Source organism: Nothobranchius furzeri, chromosome 3, assembly GCF_043380555.1.
Source record: "Nothobranchius furzeri strain GRZ-AD chromosome 3, NfurGRZ-RIMD1, whole genome shotgun sequence".
Taxonomy (NCBI): Eukaryota; Metazoa; Chordata; class Actinopteri; order Cyprinodontiformes; family Nothobranchiidae; genus Nothobranchius; species Nothobranchius furzeri.
In genome coordinates, this window is record NC_091743.1 from 42,238,476 (window position 1) to 42,248,372 (window position 9,897).

The following is a 9,897-nucleotide window of genomic DNA, read 5'->3' on the forward strand; positions in this document are numbered from 1 at the left end:
AATCTAATTAGACACTTGTGACTCTGGATTTAGTCACTTAACACTTGGACTGCTGTTGCCAGCTTCTAACTACAGCTATTTTCATGTTACATCCAACATATGCTGGAGAACAGCCCACTGGGTCTGAGGTTTATTCTAAAACAGGCTTCCAAAGTAATTGAGGAGAGTTCCAGTTGGATTTTTTTATCATCATATAAAAACTTAAGCATCATTTTACAGTGTTTATTTTGTTTTTACCTGCTCAACTATACGTTTAAATTTGAGTGGAAACAGTCTCCTATAGTTGTCTATGGCAGTATTTTTTTTGTTCATATAAGTTACAATATACTTTTTAAAATAAAAAATAGCAAGGAAAAACAAATACAACAACAAGCAAAATAACATATATATATATATACATATATATATATATATATATATATATATATATATATATATATATATATATATATACACACACACACACACACACACACACACACATAAAAAGTATCACTGTATTACAATCACTGTAACCGAAAAGACAAGGATTGGACTGAAGCCAATTACAAAAATGGAGAAAAGACAAAAAAACCACAATAACATAATAACACAATTTATTCTAAGTTATTTATTTTCATTCATTACCATCATTCATTACCATCATTCATTACCATGTTCAGTCTGTTATTTTGTTGTTTTTACTCATTGTTGTTTTTTCAACTCATCACTGAGACTGTTCCATAGTCTTAACTCCCAAAAAATTGGAAACCAAATGAGTATAAAACATTTTTTTCATGCCTTTTAACAATGTTCTAACATAATATAGCTATACATATAGTGGAGATAAAAATAGAAGGTAAAAAAACACACCATTTGAAGTCTTGGACAATGTTTGGACCTAGAAAACAGCAACTGGTGTTTAGCACTATTTCGTTTGCTCTGGCATCATGAGTTTTCAGTTTCAGCAGAAGCGTTTCAGAGAAGATACTGGAGGGGAGGGGGTGAATGTTCCATGACCGTGTTTGTGCTCAAAACCTAGCTTGTTTGTTTTGTGAGCTTTTTGGAAGGGTAAGATCAAGTCAAAGATTAGCAAAATCATTCCAACATGAGAACCGGGCATTAATAATACAGCTCCGCATGATATACTACACATTTGGTGGGTGGATACCATACCATACCATACCATACCATACCATACCATACCATGCCATGCCATGTCAAACCATGCCATGCCATGCCAAACCAAATGTATTTCTAAAACACATTAAAACACATGTAGCATGAGAGCTGACTGAAGTACCACACAATAAAAGCAGGCTTAAGATACAAACTAAACAAATCAAACAAACAATGATATAGCGAAGTTAAACAATCACTAGCCAAATGTTAAGTCATAGAAATAGGTAATTGGTAGTGATTTGAAGAAAACAAGGGACGTCACCTGTCTAACAGAAAGGGCAATAGCATGCCAAAGTGTGGGGTCCACAAACACAAAGCCCCTCCGCAATGTGTACTTCATGGTGGGTGTGCGTGGTGAGACTATGGTGTGATTAGGTCTGACAAATGAACAGGGGCAAGACCATTTGAGGCTTTAAAGACAAATGTCAGGGCTTAAACCTCACCTTAAAGTGAACCGGGAGCCAGTGCAATTGAGCCAGGGCAGGAGTCATGTAGTGTTGTTGGTTAGTGTTTGTTTAAACCTGGCAGCCACATTCTGCTTCTTCTGCAGTTTGTTGAGAGCTGAGGTAGGGACACAAATGAGGGTCGAGTTTGCATAGTCCAGGCGTGATGTTATAACAGACTCCAAGAAACTTCCCAGCTTCTTGGTTTTGAAAATAAATTTGTCTATTGTCAAGAGCAAGAGTATGCAGATTATTACATAACAAGATAATTATTCTTCAGTCATGCTTCATGTTTTTAATCAGGTTTTATTATTGTTATGGAAATTTTTTGTTTATTTATTCTTGATCATTGACTCAATCAACTGAATGGAATATGTATTGCTCCATGCCTCTTTACATGCCCACGTATTCAGACACACCCACACAAGACAGACACACACACACACGCAAGCACACACACACACACACACGCACACACACACACACACACACACACACACACACACACACACACACACACACACACACACACACACACACACACACACACACACACAGACACACACAGACACACACACACACACACACACACACACACACACACACACACACACACACATTCTTGAATTCCCCCCCACTCTCTCTCTCTCTCTCTCTCTCTCTCTCTCTCTCTCTCTCTCTCTCTCTCTCTCTCACACACACACACACACACACACATTCTTGAATTCCCCCCCCACTCTCTCTTTCTCTCTCTCTCTCTCTCTCTCTCTCTCTCTCTCTCTCTCTCACACACACACACACACACACACACACACACACACACACACACACACACACACACACGCTCATATGAGCTCACTTTTATTCCTTTCTTATCTCTTGGTATAAATAAACTCTGTGACCAGATGTTTGGGGCATTTTGCCTCGTGCGTTGTGCCACAGTTATAACTGTTTGACTTGTCTGTTCATTGTCTCCTTTTTCTCTTCGACTACAGGAAATGGGTTATTGATAAACATATTGATAAAATCAATGACATTATTAATACTCATACGTATGCTTTTAATAAAAGTCAGTGAGGGTTTGCAGTTGGATTTAACAGGAAATCAAACTAAAAACAAAATAAGTGATTAAGAAAATAGAAATACTTTGAATCAGACTTTTTTCCAATTAATATGAATTTAATTGAAACTCTCAGTAATAAAACTCAGAAAATGTACACTTTCTACATTATTTATCTGTATCAACATTTTTTGCAAATGACCTCCGGGCCACATTTTGAACATCTCTGTCCAAAAATGCTTCACGAGCCAAAGAAAAATAAAACATGTAGCTTGAATCATTTCCTACAATTCACCTCTACCCTAAACGTGTTCCTATGGAAGTTGTGAACCATTCAGTACATTTTTACACTACTGAGCTAAATGCTATATTCACCTAATCATAAAATGTTTGTTTCCCAGTTTTTGAGGGGGGACACTTCATGGATTTGGATTTTAATCCTCCGGAGGATCCCAAATCCCAACCACAGCCACCACTAACGCTTTTCAGATGGAACTAAATGCTGTCATAAAAAAAAATCACAAATTATTCCTTCAGTAAGATGCACTAACGTTTGAATTCAAAACTGGTCTGCAAATGAAGACTAACACAGGCAATACACCAACATACATACATACACACACACACACACACACACACACACACACACACACACACACACACACACACACACACACACACACACACACATCACAAAGGGCATGGTATGGTCCAGTGCTTATTCCAGAGATATGACTTAGCAGGAGAGATCTTTCAGTGTGCCGTAATTTATTCCCTAAGGAGAGTACATTTATAATGATTTTGCCTACCGCATTTACTGGAGGCCTGTAATGAATATATTTATGACTCTTCGGGTTTGTAGGCAGCACGTGGCACCACACCACACTTCTCAAGCTTTCAGTCAGCAAAAAGGAGATTGCGAAGAGTGACTGGCAACTGCTGCCTCAGTCACAGGCCAACGTAATCAAACTGGACAGAAAAGATCCAGTGAAAATCTACTTTTCCATTTTCGTGTTCTACTGGACAGCAGTAGCTCTGGATGTAGAGGGGGTTGTCCAGTAATCGGATGGTTGCAGGTTCGGTCCCGGCTCCCACCAGAGAATGCTGCTGTTGTGTCTTTGGACAAGACACTCAACCCACCTTCCCTGCTGGTGGTGTTCAGAGGGGCTGGTGGCACCTGTGTTCAGCAGTCCCTCTTCTGCCAGTGTTCCCCAGGGCAGCTGTGGCTAAATTGTAGCTCATCCCCACTAGCGTGTGAATGTGTGTGTGAATGAGTGAATGACTGATTGTGTTGGGAAGTGCCTTGGGGGGTTGTGGAACCCTAAGAAGAACAAATGCAGACCATTTACTGTTTTACTTTGATGGAGGATGACCTGCGCGAAAGGAATGACTGTATTTACATCACTTTGTCAGAGATGGAGAACTAGACTGATGCCACTCTTCTTGTCCAGCAAATGTGAAACAATCCATTAACTTAGCTTAGCAAAATAAGTTTGCTTTAAATATAAATACTTGTACTGCACGAGACTGCAGAACAGTCCGATGTTCTGATGAAGAGAGATGCATTTGTCTGGAGTGTATTCAGCATTTTGACGTTCATTTTGACCAAACCTTTTTTTGTAAAACATGAATTTAACAGACATTTTTAAAAGCACAAAAGAAAAATCACTGTTAGTCTGTCATTTGTCATTTTTATCTAATGGCACATTCACTTCTGACTGGTGGTCATCTACCTAACAAATGCATTAACTGCTGTTTTTTTATTCCAAGTTACTGTGTATACAAATGAATGATCATTTTAATGTGGGTCTTCAGCTTTATTATAGAATCTTAACTTGAATGCAAGTGAACATGTTTGTTCTAGTATAGCAGCATTTGAGCATTTTTAGGACATCGCTCCACACCTAATGTCTGCATAACTGCTTTACTTCTGCTATAACTCAAAGAAAACTTAGTTATGAGAAAACTTAGTACATTTATTTAGTTACTGAATACCGAATACCTGTATTCAAATGTATTTCGTAATATATTTCATTACTTTGCTTCATCCTGGTACTCTATTCAAAATACTTGGAATACTTCACCTTAAAAAATGCATCTAAGTTTATTCAATGTCACAATATGTGTTGGTAGCTACTCCTGCAGGAAAACTGAGGGCACATCTGTTGTTGCTGATACAAACATGGCGACGATTCGTTTAAAACAACTTCATCAACTTTAGATTATTTAGACTTGGGTTTTTGTTTTGAGTTGAGAGCAGATAGTGTAACATAAGTTTATTGGATTTATTTAATCATTTTTAGGATAGAAGGTGGAAAACACTAAAGTATTCCGATGGCATTACCAAAATAACTGTATTCTAAATACCATGTTTGAAAATAGTTACTGTAATGAATGCAGTTACTCGTAATTAGTATTCTAAATGCGTAGTGTTGGTACAAGTATTCGGTTACTCCCCAACAGTGATTATAACATTGTTTTAAAAAGATTAGTTTTAAGAAATCAAACAGTGTATTAGACTAGCGCTAATTAGATAGAATGCTAAAAGCTATGGCTAGCTGATCTACTATAGTGTGCATATGGCTGAGGTGTTGTATCAGTGCATGAAGTCAGATTATCTTACTGTGCGCTGTAATTACCGACTGATTCATTTGTGGTAGTTGTTTTATTTTAACTGCAGGTTAGTCCAGTTTCAATGTTTTAATTTTATTTAACAACAACGTGTGACGAGAGTTTAGACTTCTCTCGGAAAGATTGGCCACTAAAATTTTATTTTTCGAGTGTTGAGTTTTATTTTGAGCGGTCTCTCTAATGAGTGATCGTGTTTGCCATTTATAGTATTGTTGGGGATTTTATAGATTGTATTGGATTATGTAAATTTCCAGAAGGGATTAAGATCTGCTATGTATAAAAGGTATATCGTCTGCATATAAACGTAACTCATTCACTCCCATTGATGACTAACGCCGTCATTTGCATTTTTTTCCTGTGTAGGCATCGGAACGAGCCCCCGCACCGTGAGAACAAACATCTCAGCTCCAAAGCCAATCTTCATCCACATACGTCACACGTCACGTGATCAGGAAGCAGAAAATCCATGTGTTAGGAGATCATTTTGGGCCGCTGCTGTAAAAAAAAGTGAGCCGCGAACCGGAAAAGCTTCTGCCGATCACAATTCAACAACGGATTATTAAAGAACGGATAACACTCGAAATGCACGGATTCTTCCTGATGTGAGAGGTGAATCTCCGCTTCTTTTGGTTGTTTTGGCGTCGACATCATCCGAGCACGCAACGTTCTGTGACTCTCAAAGAAACAGTAAAAATGGTGAGAAACGCTGGCAGCGAAGGGCTTTACCGATCAGGAAACGGCTGGCAACAAATGAGTTACTATTTTTGTTCACAACCTGTGTCTTGTATTCTTTTTTATTTTTCAGTTTTACTGTTCATTGGTTCAAAGAATAAGGAAATAAGCGACATTGACTACGTTTACATGCAGCCAATATCCGGGTTATGATCGGGTTAAGGTCGTATTCGGGTTTCTGAGTTGATCAGAATAACCCGTTTACAAGCATAAACAGAAAGAGTTACCCCTAACTTGCATAACCTGATGTAAATGCGGACGTTGGGGTAGCGTCAGGACGTATGGACTACGTCCAGACGCAATATGCGTCATTTCTGGTTCTTCTCGTTCCGGTATCCGTGAAAACAACATTTTTCCCAGTTCGGAAGAGATAGCGACCGCATTTGTTTGCACTTTATTTTCCTCGTCACTCCGAAAGTGTGGTGCTGTGCTGTGACTCGCCATGTTGCTCCCAACTTGTTGTTTACTTCCGGAGTTCTGGCGCATACAAGACGTCTCGCTACTCAAAAGACCAAGATTCCTTGCGAACAGAGCATGCGCAGAACACACGCTTTGATGGGGATATCCCGATATGCGTTTACACGACCAAACATTCGGGTTAGAAAAGGGTTACCCCAGGTGTAGTAACCGGGTTTTTAAAAACCTGGTTATGAGCATATCCGGGTTTTTGGCAGTGTTTACATGGACCTGCGGAACCGGGTTATTGTGAATATTCGGGTTTTAAAAGGGTTACTGACTGCATGTAAACGCACTGATTGGGAGTGGACAACCTTGTCTTGTTTTGTAACTGGGGGATGTGATCACATTAGCTGGTACTGTGGCACAGGCATGTGTCAGACAGAACTTCAAACAAATCACTTAACCTTTATTTTACTGATTTAGTGTAAAAATCTAATTGTCTGATGTTTTGAATGTGGGATTTTCATAAGATGTAAGCCATAATCATCACAACTATAACAAATAAAGGCTTGAAATATCTGGTTTTGCATGTAATGAGTCTCACCTTAAGCTGTATCAATGACATAAATGATCTTTTGCACAAAATTCTAAACTTTCTAACCAATTGTGTAAAAATGTGGTAATGCTTATGAATTGGCACACCTAAATGATTCAGTAATAAATAGTATTTTATTCACGTTTAACAACCCAGTGACCTCACTGACAAAATTCAGGTGGCAATGTAGCATCTCTCATCTGTAGCAAAGCACCACAAAGCCATCTGTGAATGAGAGATCTCACAGTGAGCTCTCAGAACCTCTCAGCCATCCTCCTCCACTGCCACCCCACTCCACCAGAGCAGCATATGATATAGAGCAGAGCTGTCATCCTCGGCAGCTTGGCTCTCATTACTAATGCTGTATTTATCCAGCCATACTCAGGAAGTCTGCGTTTATCAGGCCTTTTTATCAATGGCCATCAGGGTCATTATTAGGGATGGACAGTATTTCCTGTGCCATCATAATTAAGTCACAGTGCTGCAGTCATTCATCAGCAGGGTAATAGTTTGAGTGAACATTGTGAACGCCCCTCTGGCCATCTTTTCTAAATCTTGATTACCAGAGCTCCTTTGTCTTCTTTGTGCCAGTGGACGATGAGTTCATTGAGAGGTCTAAACACGTGCGAATAAACACATAGTTTAATAGTTTGTGGTTCCCTGTTTCATTACACCTTACCTTTCCATGAATTAAAACCATGCTTCTGTCTGATAGACCTAAGTCACCATGCATGTAAGCCCCGGGGTCTGGATCAGAGTTATGAGACTGCTAGCAGGTGGGAGAATTGCAGTGAGCAGGCTGGTTCCTGCAATAGTGAGAGCTCAGCAGTTTTAAGCCAAATTCAGCATTACTGTCGGGTTGATTTCTTCTGTTGCAACAGTGCGGTTTGACAGCTTTATAAAAAGGATAACGTGTGTAATATGCAAGGCCAGGGGGAGCTGAAACATTAGTACATGCAGGCTCATTTTAACATTAGCCGTAAACGTGTGGAATGTGTAACGGATTCAAAAATGCGACAAAGCCACCGGAGGCGGCCTTTAATTTGTAGCGTAAGCAATGTGTAAATGTTGGTGTGCGACAATGAAGAGAAAAGACAGTTAAATCTCTATTCATCCCTTGATGGAGGAGAATAACCTTGTTTTACGGGCTGCGCCACAAAGCAGAAAATTAGTTCCTGAAAAAATCATTAGGAACTTGCTTGTTTTATAGGATGACATCCCCTCCTGTGACCAATACGGCTCTTTTATTTTATTTTTTTTTCCTGTTTTTTGAAGCTTATCCTTGGCAGATAGTTAAACACAAGGGAAGGCTGTGAGGGGAAAATGCTTAGGGTAATACAGCAGACTAGGTTGTCTCTTGCATGTGAACATATCCACTGTAAACATTGGCCACAAACAAATAAATAGGTTGCTACAACCTGGAAACTGAATATGGGACTGGGTCATTTTATGGATTGTAGACAAAAAAGACAATTGCTGCTTTAAAAACAACTCAAAACAACAAATATAATGTATTTCTTAAATGAAAGTCGTGATCTATCTGACCTGCTTAAATGGACAAAAAACACTAAATATTTTAATGAAAGGAACAATGTGTGTTTTGTAGGAAGGATCTGTAAATCTTTACACACAAAGAACATTAAAAAGGTTGCGGACATTTGTCTTAAATAAAGAAAAATATCAAATTCTGTTCAAAAATACATTAAGAACCCTAGAGGGAGACGAATCAAAGTTTCCATATTGGAGCTTTTTACCATGTTATACTGGCTGCATTCATGCATCTTCCTGTCTCAGTTGCATTTGTTATTTGATCGATCGATGATCCATCCATCCATCCATCCATCCTTTTTTTTACTGAGGATGTTTTTCAGAAACCCGTCCATATAAATGATATCACCTGTCTTCTTTAGAAACGTGTCTTCATCCACCTGCAGCTGCTGAGATCAGAAACGGGAGTCCGTGCTGCAACCCCAGCAATTAATCTGCATATTTCCAACAGAACATGTTTAATGAAAGATTTGTGCAATAATCTGATTTTTATTTTATTTCCACAAAATGCTAATTTTAGATAAGATATTACAAAAAACGGAGACGACAAAATTTAAAAGACGTCCCTTGTTAATCACAAGCCAGACAGGCGAGCAACTTTCACGTACGTCGCGAGCTATCTGTAGCTCGTGAACCACGTGTTGGAGACCCCTGATGTAAGGACTAATGTGTTTTTTACTTTGTTTATTCAGCCAGTGTGAGTCCATGTGAGGTGAGCAGAGTAAATCCACGAAAATGCTGCTTGGAAATCATGTAATTCAAAGCTGTTTAGAGACAAAACATTTTGCAGAAAATAATCAATAAAACAAAGCTTTAAATAAACAAAATCTGCTTTAGCTGGATAAATACCGGAACTCGAGCCGGCGTCAGCAGATGGCAAAACAAAATAAAAAGTAGACACTTAATAACTTGGATTAGCAAGGAAAATACAACAGTAGGCTTGCCTGAGACGCTGTTGTAGGTGCGTTTGTCGGAGCGGGCGAGGGCCGGACTTTGCTGAAACAAACCCTTTCATTTTCAAGTATAAATTTAGGCAGATAAGAATAATTCATAAATGCTATCTTGTGCCTACTTTTGCACTGTAAGGTTTAAAATAGCGTCATTTGGCTCCTTTAATCAATTCATTTGCTGGATTTGATTGATTGTTTTCTACTTTCTTGAAAATGCGTTTTACAGGTGCTGGCCAGTAAATTAGAATATCATCAAAAGGTTGAAAATATTTCAGTAATTCCATTCAAAACGTGAAACTTGTACATTATATTCATGCAATGCACACAGACCAATGTATTTCCAATGTTCATTACATTTAAATTTGATATTCATAAGTG